Consider the following 21,283-nt stretch of genomic DNA (forward strand, 5'->3'; position numbering starts at 1 on the left):
TTATTTTCTTATATCACTAATTTTTGTCAATTCTAACAATTAATTAAAATGGGGATCAAAATTGACCAAATTATATTGTTATATTGTGTGCATGCACAGATAACAATTTCACTGTTCTGTGTAATTATAATGCACCAACTAAAAAAAACAGTTGAGGAAGAAAACAGTGTCTCTTCAAGCATGATTATGGATTTGTCCATTTCTTACATTAGTTGTATTAATTTTTACTTCATATTCTTTGAAATTTTATTATTAGATGCATATACATGTAACATTGTTAGAACATTTTATGAATTGACCATTTGTCTTCATCAGATATCATTGATTGTTCTGTTAATATTCCTAGAATTGGAGTATTGAAGTTTGTTCCTGTGATATTATTTTAGTCTTGCAAACTTTCTCTAGTAAGTGTTTATTTTACTTATATTTTTTCCATCCTTTTGATTTCAACAAGCTCTGTCTTTATATGTCACCTGTTAACTGCATAGTCAGTTTATGGTGCTAATCTTTGATTTTTAAATGAACTGCTTAATTTATTATACATTTACTATACTTATTCATGTAATTAGGTGATTGTTAAAGTTTATCTTATTTTTGCTTCTTTTGTTTTTCTTTCTTTATACTCCTTATTTTTCATGTCTTTATCAAATATATTTAAATGTTCAACTCTGACTTTTCCCCTATCTTTGTACTTAAAATTATTTTTGTAAATGTGTATGTGTGTTTAGAGGGTCTTTAGGGATACAGAATGTATCTTTAGCTTGAAACTTTTTATTACATATTAATCATATGCCATTTGATTTATGTTATAATCTACCAATGGTTGATTCCTATTTAACTTATTCCCATTCTGTGCACTATGGTTTTCATTTATTTTATGAATACATGTTCTACATCCCACAATACAGTGTTATGACTTTGTTGAAAAATTCAGATCTTTCAAAAAATACATAAAAATAATTAATGACCTTTACATTTAAGTGAATATGTACCATTTAGATACTAGTCAATCCTTGTTGTACATGTGTGTTTTTAACTGATGTCATTTCTCTTCAAACTGAAGAGTTGGTGTCAGATTCTCTAAGTCTTTGTTTATCTGAAATTTTCTTTGTTTCATTTTAGTTTTCTTAGAATATTTTTTGGCTGGACAGAATGTTAAGCTGACAATTTTTCCTTTCCTTTAAAGATTTTTTTTCCATTTTCTTCTACCTTTCTTTTTTCTGGGGAAAAGTTTGCATCTAGCCCTGTTAATTCTCTTAGTTTTGATGTTTCTTTCCCCTTTGGCTACTGTTAAGATTTTCTTATATTTTTCACATCTTTACACACACACACACACACACACACACACACATGCATGCACACTTGACCAACTTTTTCTGTAAAGGGCCAGATAATAAATATTTTGTGGGACAGATGGTCTGTCACAACTACTCAAATCTGCATAAAAAACCATAGATAATAAATAAATGAGTGGGCATGGCTATATTCCAATAAAATTTTATTTATAAAACAGGTAATGTAAGAAAGTTCTGATTTGTAATGCATAGTTAAATGACCCCTTATCTATAAAAATGATAACTTCATATGCATTTAATCAGTCTTGACTCTGTGGATACACTATCATATCATTTGCTAGACTGTATTATAAATGTGTGTGTGTATGTGTTTGGTAGTTGTAATATAATGTGCCAAGTTTAGTTTTTTATATTTCCACACTGTTTGGGACTTACTAAATTTTATGGATTTGTTCAGTTATATATACATTTTTTAAGTATAGAAAATGATTCATGCAAAGATGAGAAAATGTTCAGTGTTCTTAAAGGGAGAAAAATCACTAGAAAGGTTACTTAGAGTACTTTGAAGTGAACCTCGAAATAGGAGATCGAATAAAAGATATTTAGTTTTTTGTTTAAGGTAAACCTTGAGGTAGTGAAACTGTCAATTTAAACTATGCCCAAGCATTTCAAATTTATCATAAGAAGTCTTATATTATATATGTATGTAGAGAATTGTCATAAAATATTAAACAAATACTTGAATAATTCAATATAAGTTTGTAGGAAAATGAAAGCAGACATATAATTATAGTATGTTGCAGGTGTAGTTGTGAAAATCAAGGCAATAGAGAACCTCAACTGATAAGCTATATTTTATTAATACTGAAAATGCTCATGGATTTTAAGATAGATGATGTCATCACATTAAACTAAGTAACATATGACATAAATGACTCAGGGGGATGATCTGTTCTTCCCAAGGCATCTCAGGTACATAAAGACTGGAGGCAGACTGGATTCCCAGCCTTGATCTTTAAACTATGGCACTTTTACTGCTGTTTTTTTAAAAAGCACAGTTTAAGTCTTGAGTAGGTGCTCATAAGAAGAACAAAATAGGAATCATAGTTTATCCATTCCTATTAATATTTTGCTATTGTTAGAATTAATAGATATTCTCTGATTTCATAGAGATTGGAATCAAGATGAAAATAGTAATTACATGCTGTATTTAAACTTTAGGTTTTAACTTTTTAAAACAAAGTGCTTGTTGAAATAAAGCCTCTTGAAAGATTTGATAGGTTTAAAGTTCTTTATTTGGAAGATGATTTGAAATTAGTTTGAGCTTATTACATGAAGAGAACCTCTGGCTTCTTCATCAGGTGCTTAATGAAAGAAGAGAAATTAAGGCACCAAATATTCTAAAATGGAGAACTGTTGCTACTGATATTTTAAAACATATCATCTGCTTCAGGCAAATAAATTTAATTAAAGAAACTGAGCGCTTTCATAGAGGCAGCTGCATTATTCATGATTTTACAATGAGCATTTGAATCTATAGGAAATAATGAAAAGTGACAGCATAACAATCAAAGACAAAAAGAACACAGATTTGGCATTATGACCCAAAATAATTTATTTAAACAAATGGGACAGTTATGTGAAATTGCTAGCAAATTCAGTATTAAAACCTGCTGTTTTATTCCTCTGACCACTAACAATATTAAATCTGGTAGTTTCAGGTAGGAAAAAAAGAAAAAACCCAAAAAACTCTCCATGCTATTTTTAAAAAAGTTTCAAGAACTTACTCTTCTTATACAGTTATGAAGTTTTGTCTAGTCCCCTACATAAAAGTCTCCAGTAAAGTCTCTTTGGGCATTTCCAAAGAATATTTTTTACAAAAAACTATATATTCCTATAAAGTGAGAAAAAAATAGGTAAGTTGCAGGAATTATCTTTCTTGACTTTAGTCTCTTATTCTCTTTTATTTTTTAAATTCTATTCCATGCAAAGCAGAACTCTTAATTACTTGTCTTCAATAAGATAAAAATTCAATATGGAATTTAGTTCATAAATAGAAGGTTTTGCCAGGATAGGCATTCAATGAACATAAATATAACATTCTAGAACTAGCAGAACAAGTAAAGATCTATAATCCAGTGGCCTGTTTTACATGTGAAAAACAAAGAGGTGGGTCTTCTGAACAGAGGCTCATCCTATCACACAAAAATGCATAAGTATTTGGTCATGTTCTGTGAACTACACAAATTCTCTGATGAAACAATAATAATCTCTATTAATTACATATTTTCCAAAAGACTCCATTTATTTCCTACTTTGAAACACCATGGGTAATAGCAAACTATTTTTATAGCCATCTAGTCAGCCAACTTTTTCTGTAAAGGGCCAGATAATAAATATTTTGTGGGACAGATGGTCTGTCACAACTACTCAAATCTGCATAAGCAACCATAGACAATAAATAAATGAATGAGCATGGCTGTATTCCAATAAAATTTTATTTATAAAACAGGTAATGTAAGAAAGTTCTAGTTTGTGATGTAGAGTTAAATGACCCCTTATCTATAAAAATGATAACTTCATATGCATTTAATCAATCTTGACTCTGGATACACTATTATATCATTTACTAAGTTGTATTGTGTGTGTCTCTGCCCATTCATACACAGAAGCTAAAGTTCTAGAGGGGAAGAACTCTACCCTATTTATTTTTGTGTGGCTAAGAATGTTGGCAGAACTGATTTTATTCATCAAATAATGAAAATTCCAAATGACCTATTGGAAATATTAAATAGGAGCATTTTCAAAAGCAAGAGATACTGAGTCCAAGAGATACTTATGATAAAATAAGTTTATTTTCACAAAGTTTTGAAAACATTGTACAACTATAAAACTCATCTGAGAATCATAAGATGTATCAGGGTAGTAAAAAATTGCCAGGCAAGCTCGGTCAGTAGAGTGCCTGCCTTGCAAGCACAAGGCCCTGGCCCTGGGTTCGATCCCCAGCACCACAAAAAAAAAAAAAAAAAAATCGCCAGGCACAGTCACACGTGCCTGTAATCCCAGCAGCTAGGAGTCTGAGGCAGGAAGTTCTGGAGTTCAAAGACAGTCTCAGCAATGGCACTAAGCAACTCACTGAGACCCTGTCTCTAAATAAAATACAAAATAGGGCTGTATGTGGCTCAGCGTTCTAGTGCCCCTGAGTTCAATCCCTAGTACCCCAGCAAAAAATCATAAGTACCTGCTATAAAGAATTTAATTATTTCCCAAACTCATTTGATAAAAGAAAGCTTTTAATTTAATACCTGTGAGCATCTTGAATAGCAGCTTTCTAACTTTCTCTGCTTTCACGTGTCTGAGACATGAAAAATCAATCTTGACTCTGGATACACTATTATATCATTTGCTAAGATGTATTGTAAATGTGTGCCTCTGTCGATTCATTCACAGGAGCTAAAGTTCTAGAGGGGAAGAAATCTACCCTATTTATTTTTGTGTGGCTAAGAATGTTGGAAGAATTGATTTTATCCATCAAATAATGAAAAGTAGAGAGTCGTTACTCATAACTGAATGCCAAGCATTATGCTAATGCTAGGTATTCCAGCTTAAACGGTATTAAAAATGTCCTTAATTCAATAAAAATTTTAAATAATATTAAATGCGTCTTTTAAAGATAGAATTTGGTTTTTAGAGAAGTTCTAGGTTGTCAGCAAAATTGAGCAGAAAGCACCCAGTTTCCATATACCCTTGACCTCACAGATACCCAGCCTCCCTCACTACAAACATTCCTTATGAGAGTAGTACATTTGTTACAATCAGTGGACTCATCCTGACACAAGATTATTGCACAAAGCATGTAGTTTATTTGGGGTTCACTCTTGTTGTTGCTTATTTTATGGGGTTTGACAGATGTATAATGACATATATCCACCGTTATAGTATCATAGAACATATTTTCACTTTCCTAAAATCCTCTGTAATTCACCTGTTCATCCCCCTACCCCATAAGGCCCTGGAAAACACTGATCTTTTACTGTTTCTATGGCTTTATCTCTTCTAAAATATCATATATTTGAAATCATAGAGTATGTTGACTTTTCAGATTGGCTTCTTTCACTTAGAAGTATACTTCTAAGTTCTCTCCATGTCTTTTCATGTCTTGAGAACTCAATTCTTACTAGTGCTGTAGAATGTACTATTGTCTGTATGGAGCACAATTGTATTTGTCCATTCAGTCACTGAAGGACATCTCTTGTTTGTTTTCACGTTTTGTCAATTACAAATAAAGCTGCTATAAACCTCCATGTAAAGATTTTTGTGTGGATCTGTGTTCAACTAATTTGGATAAATGCCAAAAAGGACAAAATTGTTAAACCACGTAGTAACAGCACGTTTCATTTGTAAGAAACTGTGAGAGCTCCCACTTGTGTTTCCCCAGCAATTTCTGAACTTGTCTCTGAAATCTTCCTTGATTATCAGCAAGGGACTCACTTTTAATGGTTGTAATGGTTTCTAGATCATACGGGTGGCTGGGGTGGGGTGAGAAAAGAGGGCTGGTGAATGGGGGAGAGTTTTAGGTTGTACAGCTCTCAAGTAGAACACACCCACACATTGCACTGACCCTTTCTCACCCACCTTCTAAGGTATTGTGGTTGTTGATAATTTTAGACCAGACACTTTGAAGAAGAAGTAGTGAAATTGCTGGAAATTGCTTTAAAGAGAAAGAATAGGATGAAAGAATTAGGATCTAGGACTGAGAGGTAATATGAAAAAAGTGAGACAGAATATTAATCATATCAAAGCAATCTATATAGAAAAGCTTTCACAGATGGTGGGTGTCAGGAAATGATGGCAGAAATATAGTATGAATTATGACATATTGAGAAACAAGAAAAGTTTGAAGTTGATGAGGAAGAAATATGGTTATGAAAATAAGATTTCATAGAGACTGTGTTAGGTAAATGTTATAGGAGATATGTTGCTTTTCATCTGAAATACTTATTTCAACTTTTTACTTAATCCTCCAAATTAATTTTGGCAGACATATAATTATTTATGTTAATTTTAGTCATTAATTTTCATATTTGATTGTGACCTGTATTCTCATTATGTGATGCAGAAAAACAGCACCGTAATGAAAACTTCTCACAGACAAGAAAAATTGATAGAAACTATGTTTAAGGTTATATTTTAAGAATTTTAATTAATAATTATAATATTTTACTGCTAAAGTAGAAAGAAAATCATTGGGGAAAGAAAAGGAAAGATCCCAGTTTGAAAGAACAATTGTATTTTTGTATCTATTTTACTAATAGTTTGCTAAAGTTTCAGCAGTAAATGAACAACCACTAGGGTTGTACTGTCAGGCTGTGGCAAAGCAAGTAAGAATTGGAAGGTACCAGGAATTCTTAGGCTTAAAATAGTGTTAAGTATATTAATAAAAAATAATAAATTGTTCATTATTGGGCTAATTAGGAGTCATGTTGGAATACTGCATTCAAGGGAGCTATCCTGAGTGTAGATATGCTTATAGTAACAAAAATGGAAAGTTTGTAAGGTCATTTGTCCAAGTAGCTTATTTTATATTTCCCACAACCTTGTAAATGTTCTTCAGACAGTTTGTTTCATTAATTATTAATTAAAACTGGAGTTCACTGATAGGTCAGAAAGGGAAAAATAATTTCTCTGGAATGCTCATTTGCCAAGATTCTTCACCAGAAATGTGGGGGCCAGAACAAAATTCAGCAGCACTATAGCTGCCTCAAGTTTGCCTAAGCAACTTTGAGGTTCCAAACTACTACATTTCCCAGCTGATGGCTTTCTTACTTCTGAGGAGCATACACAAAAAGTTTTAAAGTCTTTTCTTCCTACATGCATGAGTAATTGGAACAATTTTCCCTTTCCCTATGTACATTTACATAGATTGTATAAAACATTGACTCCTTTTGCTGTTTCTCCTCCAATGTCCACAGAATCTCATTTGAATCATTAACTTTTTTGATAATATGAGGAAAGTTATTATTTTCTCTCCAGGAACATGTGTATGTATAAAAAAAAATCTGTCACACAATTTCCTGAGGTTCATAGACTGATGAATCTTATCCATGGATCTCAATTTAATTACTCAGTCTTCTACAGGATGGATCAGAATGAACCCCTTGAGTCATATCCATGACTTCAGTGATCACCAGTTGCTTTGCCCAGATCCCTGTCTCTAACTCTCTATGTGCTCACCTCCCCCAGCCTCAATGCAATTTCATATCCAATACTGAGGCTCTTTATTTCAGGACAGCAACTACTGGAACCATGTCACGTACTCCTACAGACGGTTAACAAACCTGGGAGTACCCTTACAGATTACAGGATGAGAACCCACACCCATTGCCCCAGGTGCAGATGAACTCTAACTTACACTTTACTGTGCCCTCCTTGGCTTCTTCCCCTTTCCTGCCCTACTTTTCTTATTTCTTTGCCAGTTTACATTGATACATTTCCTTCATAAATCACTTAGTACACAAAGCATTCTCTCTGGGCCTGATTTATACCGAAAACTAAGGAAATAATTTAATTAACCAAATCAGGAAAAATATCTGAGAGCAAATGAGGATGCTATCATTAATTATACTGGCCTGAGAGCAATCAATAGCAATGGTCCAGGAAAAATCAGGATATCTGAACACCTTTGGGCTTATGTGGCTCTTTCAAAGACAAGTCTTGAGGAACATTTTCATTCAGAGTCCTTGTAGGTGGAGTTGCAGAGCTGAACCCTGTTTAACACTTTGCTGTTTCTAATGTGTCATCAACCGGAGTCTCTGTTTAGCTCAGGTTAACTAATGCTCTTTTCAAGGCTGCCCCTCCCCCCACACTGTCCTACTGCTCTCCTCTAGCACACTGGGACAGAGCTTAGAGTCTCTTTTCTTGGGAAACATCCTTAAGTCAGTATCTTCTGGAACGAAACACCACCAAATTCTTCTTCACACTTCTCCCAAAGAACTCTGATCACAGATGCACATTGCCTTCTAACAATGGCTCAGAAGATCCCAGGTTTCCCAAAGGAATCTAGGCGAATTGACCTTTGTAAATGGCCATTACTTAAGTGTGATTTTGTATATGTTCTGTCTTTATTTTGAGTATACTTTTGTTCAATGGTGATTCAATGGAGTTTAAGAATTTATTTTGAGCTATTAAAATATGATCCCATTTGGATGATGTATATTCTTATTTGGTTTTGGTTAAATTCTTAAAGTGTAATTTGTGAAATTTTTTTTGTTTGATCCATGAGAAAAATCTCTCATTGAAAATAATATTGAATTGTACTTGTTCCTAGTTTTAGATTAAAAATTCTTGTCTCAAAACTTTAACCTTTTGTACATTGTTATGATTTGCTTGACATTTTACAAATATAAGTGATATGAACAAGTAGTACTCTCTTACTATGGAGTCAAATGGACCTAATTCAGTTATAAAATCACTCAGATGATTCAGGGAATGTAAAATATAACTGAATTTGTTGTAGTTATGAAGAATTTTCAACCCTATCAAAATAAGTCATCATGGAAGATTAAAATGGATGAAAATGTAACTTGTGTCATTACTACAGGGCAAAAATCAACTCCTATAGCAAGTAAAATTTACATTTCATCATATCATAATTATGATAAAACATAATAGATTTGATGTAAGTAATATCAAGTTATTTAATGATACACTGGTGAAAATAGTGTTTTATTTCAAAGAAGCACTGCAAAGAGGTGTTGCAGAACACATTGGAATCACGCCATCAGGTGCAACAATTCTTTTTTTCTTTTCTCAACCCGAAGTAAATCTCATTTTATTTAATATATTACAGAAAAAAAATTTCAACTTACTTTTTTCAATGACTTGAAACAAAGACATAATTAATCTCAGGAGATGGAGAACATAAAATAAAATAAATTGAGTTTGTGAAATGATTAACTTTTTGTCTAAGAGCCAATTAGGCATAAAATATTGGCAGTTTTTGTAACTTCAAAATACTATTTCAATTTGGTATAATAAAACAATTAATTGAAATGTAAAATAAATATTGATTATAAAATTCATATTTTATTACCAGGAAACTTTGAGAATATTAATTTTACTTCTATAATTCTCTTAAGACTTCACAATATTTACACAGAGATAGTTTTGTCCAATCTTTTTCCTAAAGAGGCTAGCACAATGACACCCACAAAACAAAGTGTTGAATTAGCAAGGATTGAATTTACCTAACCACTGCTATTGTTATCACCCAAAATGTGGGTCATGATTTTCTGAGTGTCTACATAATACTGGCAAGAATAGCATGATCACATGTAATTAGATGTGGCTAATACTCATAACTAATAAATTCTTCTACACAGATTAAAATAGATTTATGTCAGCCACAGGCACAGGCACAGTGGCACATGCCTCTGATCCCAGTCACTCAGGAGACCGAGACAGGAAGATTGCAAGTTTGAGGCCAGCCTCAGCAACAGGTGGTGGTATGTGGCTCAATACACACACACACACACACACACACACACACACACACAGAGAGAGAGAGAGAGAGAGAGAGAGAGAGAGAGAGAGAGAGAGAGAGAGAGAGAGAGAGAGAGTTATTCTTTAAAATCACAGATCTCATTTCTTTAAAAACACAGATCTCATGTCATAATATCAGCATTTGAAAAAGAAGACAAGCATAAGTGAAAATATCATTTGATATTCCTGTTTTCACAAATTAGCAAACACTGCATAAAAGCAACACAATCATCTGTTTGTAGTTAGTTAACTTTTTCCCCCTTTACTTAAGGAAGATGTAAAAAAAATGTTGGCAGATTAAGGAAATACCTATGAGTCATACAGTTTGCTAATGTTTAAGAGTTTGAAAGTTTATTATGGTCTTTTTATGTGTGCCATTGGTCTTTGTTTTCGGATAGCTTTGCCAATCAATTTGTTAAAACTTGGGCTTTGGCCATATCACAAATATTCATTCAGCAAACCCTCTCCACTCTATTGATGTCACACATCAATCATAATGACAATTTCTTAATAGCGAAACCTTAGAAGCATAGATAAGAACAGATTAAGAGAACTCTTAGTCACTGTGTAAACAATTTTGACAGTCCCTTAGTTGGCTCTCCACCATATTCATTTGACCTTCTCTCACTTCTGTTATACTTACTGGCTATGGAAAGTAATTAATCTGCTAATTGTACAAGGTATATTTCTATAATTTCTTATACTCCAAATTCTAATAATTTATTATGCTACTATGTAGAAATTGAGGTCTCAACTGTGTCATCAATGAGAAATATGTCAAACTAATTGGTGTAAACTCATTTGGACTTTAAAATTGGTATTATACTCAGAGTAAAGTGTTTCTTTTATTAGATGTGAATGGTGAAAAAAAAAAAAATCCTTGATTTTGTTCTTACTTTTGAATGTTATTCCCTAACCCTGTTTTTATAATCTCTAATCGTTTTACTAAAACAGATATAATTAACTAAATTACAGATATAATTAACTAAATTTCCAATATGTTTATTTTGAACTTATTGAAAAGAAAATAATGATAAAAAGCTCTCACCCTGATATACAAATGCTTGAGTATGGACACACAATTCAATGACAAATTCAGTTACATTTTAAAATTAAATATAATTTAATAATAGAAAGTAAAGTTCCCCATTAATAGTGACTGAGAATTATGAAATATTTATCATTTCTGTGTGTTTTGTTGTATTTTGTCTTTATTTCCTCATATAACATTCATTATGTTAAGAGCATGATAATGGATATCATAAAACACACCTGTAATATTTTTATGCTTTATAATAAATTTGAGATAATTTATAGTAGATTAGAATGATCACACATGGGGGACAATACTTTCTTTCAGAAGATCAATTATCTTAAGTAGCAGAGTTCAATGGGACATCAATATGAACAATATTAATAGTCAACACAGGGACGTCATTGGTAGAAGAAAGATTAGCTAAAATTGGACACCTAATGCCCAGTTTGCATGGTGTTTCTCATTCTTTGCTTAAATGATGAGAATGAATACTTTGAGAAATAAATTATTTTCACTCAGGAAATATTTACAGCACAGAATTTTAGAGATAGATAAGCTCTCAGAATTAATTATTAATGGTTCATTCCTACTCTTTCTTTAAAACTTATTGGTATGTTCACCTCATTTGCTCAGTCTTTCCCTCTATTCAGGTCCAAGATAAGTACTTCTTTTTCTGTAGTCATGACATACTATGTACACCTTGTTATTATTCCATTATGTGACTATTTTATGCCTCTCATTTGTATTTATATTAACAACTTTAAATACAGAGTCTGATTTAAAGTAGTTGCTTAACTAATATCTGATTAACAGATAAATTATTTAATTAAAAATAGTGAAAGGATTTGCTAGTGATATTAAAGGCAATACCTCGATAGAAGTTTTATGCTCATGAACTTTACCTTCTAATATCTTCTTAGGTCACCTTTTACAATTTTGTATCTTTTGAATACAATCAACCAAGGGTGCTTTGCACAACCCAGTCTAACTATAGAATATATTATAGTTTCCTAGGCCAAAATACGTAGATCCCACTGTAAGTTTAAAAGAAAATATGTCTATATTGTTCTCTGTGAATGAAATTGTGAAAATAATAATTATAAATTGTGTATTTTAATAAAATTTACACTTCACTATATTGTTATCATGGTGGTGATGAATTATTTATTTTAAAGTATAATAAAATTTACCTTAAATCATTTTTATTGTCTATTATTTGCATTTTATCTAGTGCAATAACTCTATAGAAAATGGGATACAAGAAATCCAGCGATGTGTTTATTTTAAATCAGGTCTGTCTCCAGGAATTGGAGCTGACAGAACATAGGAGAAGGTTGCAACACAACTTGAACTTCAAGTGGTCTTGTGCACTCAAGCTTGACTCCCTCTGAGGGCCACTCTGGTGCTGATGAGCTGCCACTGTTTGCTAGGCATTGTTCTCAATGTTATACATGTATTAATGCTCACAAATCTAAAAGAAAAGTACGTTCCTCTCTCTGTACTACAGCATGGAAAACTGGGGTAAAAATGTTAGTCAAGGTCACTCAACCAGAAAAGGAGAGAGTCAAATCTAAGCTGAACACTGCATGGAAGTGCGATGCTCTTATCTACAGTGGAATAGTCAATACTACCTTGCCGTGGAAGCTTCCCCAACCCTTGCGCTGTGGGTTGCTGAATTGAAACGGTGAACTTAAAACTAATGACCTAGAGCCATCTGTTTCTGTACTTGTTCTCTGCAATCTTTTTGACATAATTATTTTTGTATTTTATATTCAAATGGTAAAATATGAATGAATTTTATGCTAATTTTATTTTAAAACCCTATTTTTAAATGAATAGTTCTTCATCTTTCTCTTTTGTAACTGGGCCCAACTAAACATTCATTTCTGCTTTTTTTCTCTTCAAAGACATTCCTTGAAATTCTTGTAAACATGATGAGAATAAGAAATTAACTTTGCGTACCTGGAGAATAACATGTTCACACAGCAGATGTGGCATTATCTTGAAGAACATTCTACTAACAGAGCTGAAGAGAAATGGATTGGCATATAGCATAAGTCTGGTTTTGTTTCTTTTATCTTAATGTGATATTTCAGAGTCATTTGTTGGATTAATGTACCAGATGCAATAAAATGCTGATGCCTAATGAGTCATTTATTTAGTCATGCTTCAGCATGATACAGTTTTTATAGAAACATGAACTGCTATAGTTTCTTTATGTAGTAACCTAGGTTCCAACCTGACTCCATGTACCTTTTCACAAGAGAGATCCAAGTTAGAATGTTTTCATATTCCTACTGGTCAGATATAATAATAATTTCAACTAAATGCTTACAGCTAGAGGAAAGAAAGACCAATAAAAAAGAGACCCTTAACATTTTATTCTCCCAGGGGCAGTCTCCAACTTCCAGAGGCAGATGGGTTTCATGGCCTTCATTTCCTCGATTTGACCCGATCCCCTATTTCTACACTAACTACCTGTTCTTAATTCTGGCTTTATTTCTCCCTCTAATCTTAGGAACTCCATGCTGCTGGGGAAGGGGGCCGATGACCTTTCTGACTTCTTCGAGCTGGAAGTGGGTGGCGGCAAGCAGCTTGGAGTTCCTTTTTTTTTTTTTTTTTTTTTTTTTTTAAATCGGGTCAATCGAGGAGTCCAAGGTAGAAGTCTGGCTGTGGAAGAGCAGGTTGTAAAGTCATCTGGGGGCGGCTGCTTCTATGAGAGAAGAACAAAAAGACATGAGTACTGAAAGGAGACTAGTACAAAGTAAATGTTGCAGCATCTGAAACATGCCACTGAGTATCATGAAAATGACGGAAGTCAATCTTTCACCAGGAGGTGGAAGAACTGAGAAATTGTTCCCATAACTAGGCCTAGCAAAGGCTGGAGAGGACAAGGCCTTCATTTGGGGATTTTAACATTGTCCAGGTTATCAGGAATGTAAACACAACATTTAACTCTTAATGTCATAGATGTTCCCAGAAAATATAGTTAAGCTACTTAATGTCATCTGATTTTTGTAAAATATCCTTTTATTGATATAACCTGTGTTTAGTAGAGATCTCTATACTTCTGTTACTTAGGGCTAGGTAATCATACTAGCAACCATAGATTAAGTCTACCTGTGTATCTTAGGAAGGTCTTAAACTGACTAAAAACTTCTGACTCTGGCAGTTTCTCTTGATAGTTATCAGGCACATTTGCTGAAGAATCTTTTTTTTCATTTGTAGCTTCCAGTTTTTATTCTAGTGGGCTAATACAAGTGTACATCTTAAGTTACATTTAACTATTATTTTTTTAAATGCCCAAGAATGGCTGTATTTTGGGTTTTAACTGTTTTGCTGGGTGTCTAAGATCAAGCTGGTCAAATTGACCTGGTTCCTGTCTTGTTAAAGAGTCAGCTGAGTTCCCACAGGGGTCACTCGTAGAGAACTTAAGAGCATCTTCTTAGCTCCACCAGTGCCATTGGTTAGGCAGGGTCTTCTCGATGACGACGTGGCTTTCCTTGAAAGCATCAGGGATGTCTCCCTTTTTCCATGACTTTCCTCTGCAGCAGATGCACTGAGTGATTTTTCATCCTCTAGTCTCAACAATCTCCTTGATCAGGAGGTTGTGTGACCCAGAGTTGCAGCGCTCCTTAGAGAAGTCCCCTTATTCCCTGGGTTCAGGCTGACTTTGAGGGCAAGATACTGTTTTTTTGTTTTTTTGTTTTTTTGTTTTTTTCCTTGGCCTCTGTTTTAAATTCCAATTTCTAAGTTTGATCTTAATCATCCAGCAAGCCAGTCTCACCAGTCATTAAGTAAGAGTACTGGGCTTTGACTTTAATGTCCATAACTTTATAGTTATTTACCCTTTTATCTAACTGGAGTCTGTATTAGTACTGGAAGTTACCACTATCTGTTCTATAGGTGATGGCTTATTATCACAAGTTACCTAGGTTGTATGTTCTGGAAGCAGCTACCTCTGCAAAACAGTAACAAGCAACAATTTTACAAAATGAAATTAGCAAGAGTAAAAACATATTCAGCTTGTTTAATAGCTATCTTGAATTTGGACTAAGAACCACATTATATCCCCTATTTGAGATCATAGTAATTTTATAACAAAAACCAATCTTTTGACTATAACTTTAAATAAGCTGAAGTCTGACTTATTTTGGAGTCACTCTAATATGCAGCAGGGTGTGGCAGAGCCTTATCTTAGGTAAGGCAGGGCTCTTCACAAATCTTAAGTAAAATGTTCTAATCCTGAAGCTAATTTTTTCCCCTTTTGCCATAACCAGCATGACCAAATTTTCAAGTTCAGTGAGGGGCAAAGGAGTATTAGAAAATAAAGGTTTATAAACACAGATTTTGAAGATTAAGCTGAGATCAGATGGAGCTCTGTTCTCTGATGGAGATGCAGATCCAAAGAGTTATGTTAGCAATCTTTATACATGTCTTATTATTAGGTTAAAGACTATGTAAGCATTATTCTTTGTTTTCAGGAGAGTTACAGAGAATAGAACATCTACGTAACTTTTTCCACAACTGCAAAGTGCAGTTAGGAACTCTGTGTAGCTCTCAAAGAAGTCCACTGTCCAAAGTTACTGTAAGGTGGGCAGGAACTAGAGAAGGGAGATGATGAAACACTGATTATCTAGCAAAACAATTTTTTTTTCCTACTGCCCAAGAGCTGTGTGCCTGAGATCAATGTAAGAGCTGAAAGGACTCCTGTACAGAGCTTCCCCAGGGAGGGTACTGCCACAGCAGTTAGGCATCTTGTGCCCCTACACAGGAACACTTCCAGGCACCAGGCATGCTACAGTCATGTGGTCAGAGACCCCAATCTCAGTCATTGTTGTCCCATTTTTGCTATTGCGCATTATACTCTTTATTAAATGTCATTTTAAGAAGTTTACATATATTGATTCCTGAGTCTATATGAACATTAGTTAACACAGACTAACATTATATCCAAAACAGGAATCAATCAAAGAACAGCTGAGAGAGCTTTTAAGTTTTTTTTTTGTGTAGCAAAATGCTTTCACCTTCTACTATATGAACCTTTAAACAAATCAGGCTGTCACTACCTCTTAGAAATACATTTACATTTAAATTTTTATCTCAGTGAAATAAGTAACCAATTTTATTTATATCTTATTGATAATAGGTCCCATAATAGAATATTAAGTGATAAGTGATAAGTGATTAAGTGATAAAAATAAATCCCCAATAAAATGTACCCCTTAAGTTTAAGATTACCATTACAGACAAGTTTATTCTGGAGAATAGCAACACTTGATAAATTCCCTGCTTTAAAAACTTGTATACCTGGAAAATATGAACACATTTAATATGCAACTAATGACTTTCACAATTACCTTGACCCTTTTTTTTTCTTACCAAATTTAGTTTTTAAAGAAAAATGTAGACTCTGTAACATAGTACAATACTCTTAACAGTTGTTTAACCATAATTGTGTACACCCCAATTTTTAAGACTAATTGTTCTAAAGAATAAAACTTAATAGACACAAAGTTAAGAGAAAATTAGTGTTTCAAATCCTTGTTATTTTACCATGTCATTTTACCATATAGATTAGACTTCAGTTTATATCAGAACATTAGTATTTTTCCTTAGGAAAAACCTTAAATAGCTTTAACCGATTGTCTCACATACTTGTAACCAACTTAGTTTCATGTAAACCTGTTGACATTTGTTCTTTACTTACACACAGACTTTCTTAGCACTTACTTAGACCTTCATGTATTTTATCACATAAACACTTTCTTACCCAGAAACATTTTTTCCCTTTTACTAAATATATTTTCATACCCAGAACCTTTTATTTTTTCTTTCCTTTCTGTCGACACTTTTTTGTTCACATTCTGAAACAACTCTCATGAAATTTCTGAATTTAGATAAATTACTCCATTTTAACAAGATAAAATACCTTGTTGTTTATAGTACTCTAACTGAAACACAGTGAGAGGGGAGATGGTAACTCTAAATCCAAACCTAAGAGCTCCTTGGAGCTTTGCAGAACTGGAGGGGGAGCAGGGGGAAGTGGTAAGGAAGCAGATGGAACGCTCACCCTCCGGGTTGGGGTTTTACCTGTTAGGACATAACTCTTAATAACCTTGTTTTTAGTAATGACATAAAGCAATTTTAAACACTTTTTAGTTTACCAACCTATGAAAACACCAATAATGTTTAGGTATGATACCCCATGGAATTTAAGGACTTAAGAGTACTTAATGTTATTTAACAATTAGCATTTTAACTTTGCAAATTAATCAGATGTCTTTACAAACACATTTGAGTAGTCCTATACATGTTAAATTTAATTTACTTATTCTGCAAAAACCAAGATATCAGACAAGTGTCCTGAACAGTATTTGCTGTCTCTTTCCTGTTGAAGAAAAGTCCTAGAAACAATTGATATTAGACATTGTTTAACATCAACATTGCATTAGTTTGACTACTTAGAGACTTGCGAATTATTTCTGAAGACATTTCACTTTTATTAGTTTACCCAACTTAAATTGAACCCTTTTAAATCATGTGAATAAAAGTATTTGGATCCATTTTTAAATTTTAATTTTAGGAGCGCTCAGTTTTGATTCAGACAAAACATGACATCAGACACAAAAACAAATAACACAAAATCAAAGGCCTTGTAACTTTACAGGTGAATCTCCATTGCAATGTAACAGATATTTAAAAATTCTAGTTGAATAAAAAATAGAACCGATCAAAAAAAAAAAATCATGAGCTCAAAAAATATAGAATTAGAAAAACAAAAGCCCTGGAAAAATGATACGGCCGTTAATTACTTCAGTAAAGCACCATAAAATTTCCTTTTGCTGGAGTTTAGGTAAGACTCTTTTTACTTTTTTTTTTCCTTTTGTTTGAAGACCGGTCTCCTACTGAGCTTTTAGGCTTCCTTTATTTACATTTCAATGTAAACCTTGACTGAGATCTGGAAGGATCTAACAGGTTTTAACAGAAACCTTGTGCCTAGGGCATTTTAGCCATCTCATCAGGACAGGTTGGATGTCAAAGAAAATTATGAGACCTTATTTTCCATTACTTTTGAGAATAAAGCTACTTTGCTAAGTTCCTCACTGAGATATGCTATTGGTTATTGAGCTGCCTATGGCTGCTTATCCAGGATTTATTTTCCCCTTTGTGACAAACAGGTTAAATCTTGCTTCATAGGTAAGCTGAGGACAAGAGCTTGAAGTAAGGCCCCTTCTTGATATTCCTGGGGGCAGAATATTGTCCTATAGTGGCTATTTTCTGTAGTATTGAACCTGTTGATGACATAATTAAGCTTTATTTTTTTGATCTTTTAATTTCTATTAGCTAAGAAGTTTAGGAGTTCTGCAATGGCCTTTTGATATTCCTCCTGGGTGGTGGCACATAAAAGATGTACTTTACTTACTGGAGAACAATCACAGATGTTTAAAAATAACTCTAGAGTTGGATAAAAATAGAACTGATAAAAAAAAAAATCATTAACCTAGGCATGTAGGATCAAAATTATGAGCTCAGAAATACAGCATTAAAGAAAAACAAAACAAAACAAGAATCCTAGAAAATGAGTTAGTTCTGTGTAGCAGCCCAGGAGTTTAAAACACACCTCTTTTTTTTTTTTTTTTTTTTTTTTTTTCAGGTTACTCCCTCCTCTCCCACTGAAACTGCTACAGTTCACATTCCAATGCAGACTTCAGCAAGGCCAGGCAAGGGGGAGGGAGGGATTGCCCAGGACTTTTTAACCCTTTTTTTCCTGGTTGAGAAATCGGGTTAGGTTTGAATGCAGAAAATCACAAAACATTATTTCCCACTACTTTTGGGGAATGGAGCTGCTGAGTTCTCCGCCTAGGGGGATTGGAGTAAACAAATCTCTTAGGAACAAGGAGAAGGACTGTAAAGTACCCTGCAACAAGTATCCCTAAGCCTAAGAATAGGGGACCTGAGGGAGGACAAAGGGAGCCCATCCTCTGACAAACAAAGAGGTGCTTAGGACAGACTAGTGACGGGCAACTATGCAAACAAAGGGAACCTGGGCATTTCCATACTAATTGTCCCAGGTCTTATTCCTACAGTTTGGATTCCTATATCTGACCAGCAAGGGAAGGGGAGCATCCAGGAGGGAGTGGATGTGCAGGAGTATTGTGTAGCCCATTTTACCCTCCAAAAATGAAGAGACAGAAACCAGCACCTCAAACAGATGTGGGGTGCATGGAGAGAGAAGCTTATTTATCTCACTCGACGTAGATCTTGGTGAAGATTGGCTACTCCATGGAGCAGAGTGCAGCAAACTTACCCTCCTTTAGGTGGTCCACACTGAAGTTCTCTCCTCTGGCACAGAACTCTGAGAAGTGGCTCAGGAGGAAAGACTTAGGAGTCACCTGAGCCTGTTCCCTGTATAATTCCAAAAGGATGAAATGAATTTGACCATTGATTAGTATTTCTCCTGTCTATCAGGAGATTCATAGACCCGTTTTCCTCCAGATTGGAGATGAGAAATTTAAGAATGAGAAACAGTGAGAATAGTAGCGAACTAACACAATGAAGAATTCAATAAGAGGCAAGAGTAAAGACCATACCATACAATACACAAACAGACAGACATGTAGCGCGCTAGATCAAAGTTGGCTAGTTGGTATTTTGTCGACAAAAACAAAGGCCCAGATGCGACAGAGTCGCCCAGATGCAGCACAAAGGCTGCCCAGATGGGTCGAGGGGACGTCTCCCGAGACCCTGCTGGGGTCCTATAGCGCGTCCGCCAGGACTTTGCCAGCCCAGAACCAGAACCTGCAGGCAATCCAGACAGAAATACGGCAATGCCTTACTCACAGGCCAATGATGTTACTTATGACTCTATGATCAGGTGTCTGGGTGGGCTTGGGGTATCCCGGACGAGCCCCCATATGTTGTGCCCAGCGGCTCAAGACCCCACAAAGACCACCAGAGACCACGATCAATGCAAGCAACAAAGAGTCATTTATTAGCAAGCTCGAGCCTGGTCCTCCGCACACTTGGTAACCAGTGACGCTAAGAGGCCCTGAGCCTTTGTTCAGCAGGCTTTTATAATGAAAGGCAAACAGTTTTACAGTGTTCTTTTTAATTGGTTAACATTTGAACAGCTAAACATTAGTCCTCCTCTGGTTGGGTCCTGCCAATCTATTTGATTCTCATTGGGTCCCACCAGAACTGAACAGTCCTAGAGGAAGAAGGGAGGAGGGAAGGGGTGAACTGTGCAGGAGATGAGTTGCAGTTAGGCCCCCCTGTCCTTGATAGATAAGGTTTCTAGGCAGCTGCACATTTCTCAGGCAAATATTTCTTAACAACCTCGATAAGCATGGGGGCCCAGCAGTCCTGTTTGCGCTGTATTGGCTTTTGAGGGAGCAGTCGCAACTGCCTGCATCCTGGTAATTAAGACAGCTAGCTGCACAGATATCACCCTGCTCTCAACAGAACAAAATGAAATTAAACCCCTATCTCTCGCCCTGCACAAAACTGAATTCAAAGTGAATCAAAGACTTGGGCTTTAGACCCTGCGTCTAGTAGAAGAAAAAGTAGGCCCAAATCTCCACCATATCAACTTAGGAACCAACATCCTCAACAAGACTCTTAAAGCACAAGAAGTAAAATCAAGAATCAACAAATGGGATGGAATCAAACTAAAAAGCTTCTTCACAGCAAAGGATACAATCAGAATGTGAAGAGAGAGCCTACAGAATGGAAGAAAATTTTTGCCACCTGCACATCAGATAGAGTATTAATTAATTTCCAGTATGTATAAAAAACTCAAAAAAAACTTAACACCAATCCAAAACAAAACAAATAACCCAATTGGTAAGTGGGCAAAGGGACTGGATAGGCAATTTCTTTCATCCTTGTATTCTTCCAGCCTTCCTTCAGCAAATATCTATCGAGCATTAATTATGTGCCAGGCAGTGTATTATTTACTTGGCATTTATCATTGAATAAATTACACTACAATCCCCGCTCTCATGGAAGACACATTGACATCATCCTCAGAATTTAATTTGCCAAGCTAGATGTGGTTAGTGCATCAGGGCAGAATGGAAATAGAATGATACACGGTCTTCAAAATGGAACAGAAATGGGTGAAGAATGAATAATGAGCATACATATTATGTGATTAGCAGTTTTTATCAGTGAGGTCTCTGGCTTCTGCATCAACACCATGGTGTTTTGTCATAAATAATATATATAAAAGTTGAATCCAGTCAAAATTCAACTGAGTCCAGAAACAAAGAAACAAAAAACAAAAACAAAATGGGTGACATTCAGAGGACTCATCTATAGCACAAAGCTCCCCCAAAGACTTGGATTTGTGAGAGACTAAAATACATCATATTTCCTCCTATCATGAAAAAGATGAATGTCTCTCTGA

Source organism: Sciurus vulgaris, assembly GCF_902686455.1.
Source record: "Sciurus vulgaris genome assembly, chromosome: 8".
Taxonomy (NCBI): Eukaryota; Metazoa; Chordata; class Mammalia; order Rodentia; family Sciuridae; genus Sciurus; species Sciurus vulgaris.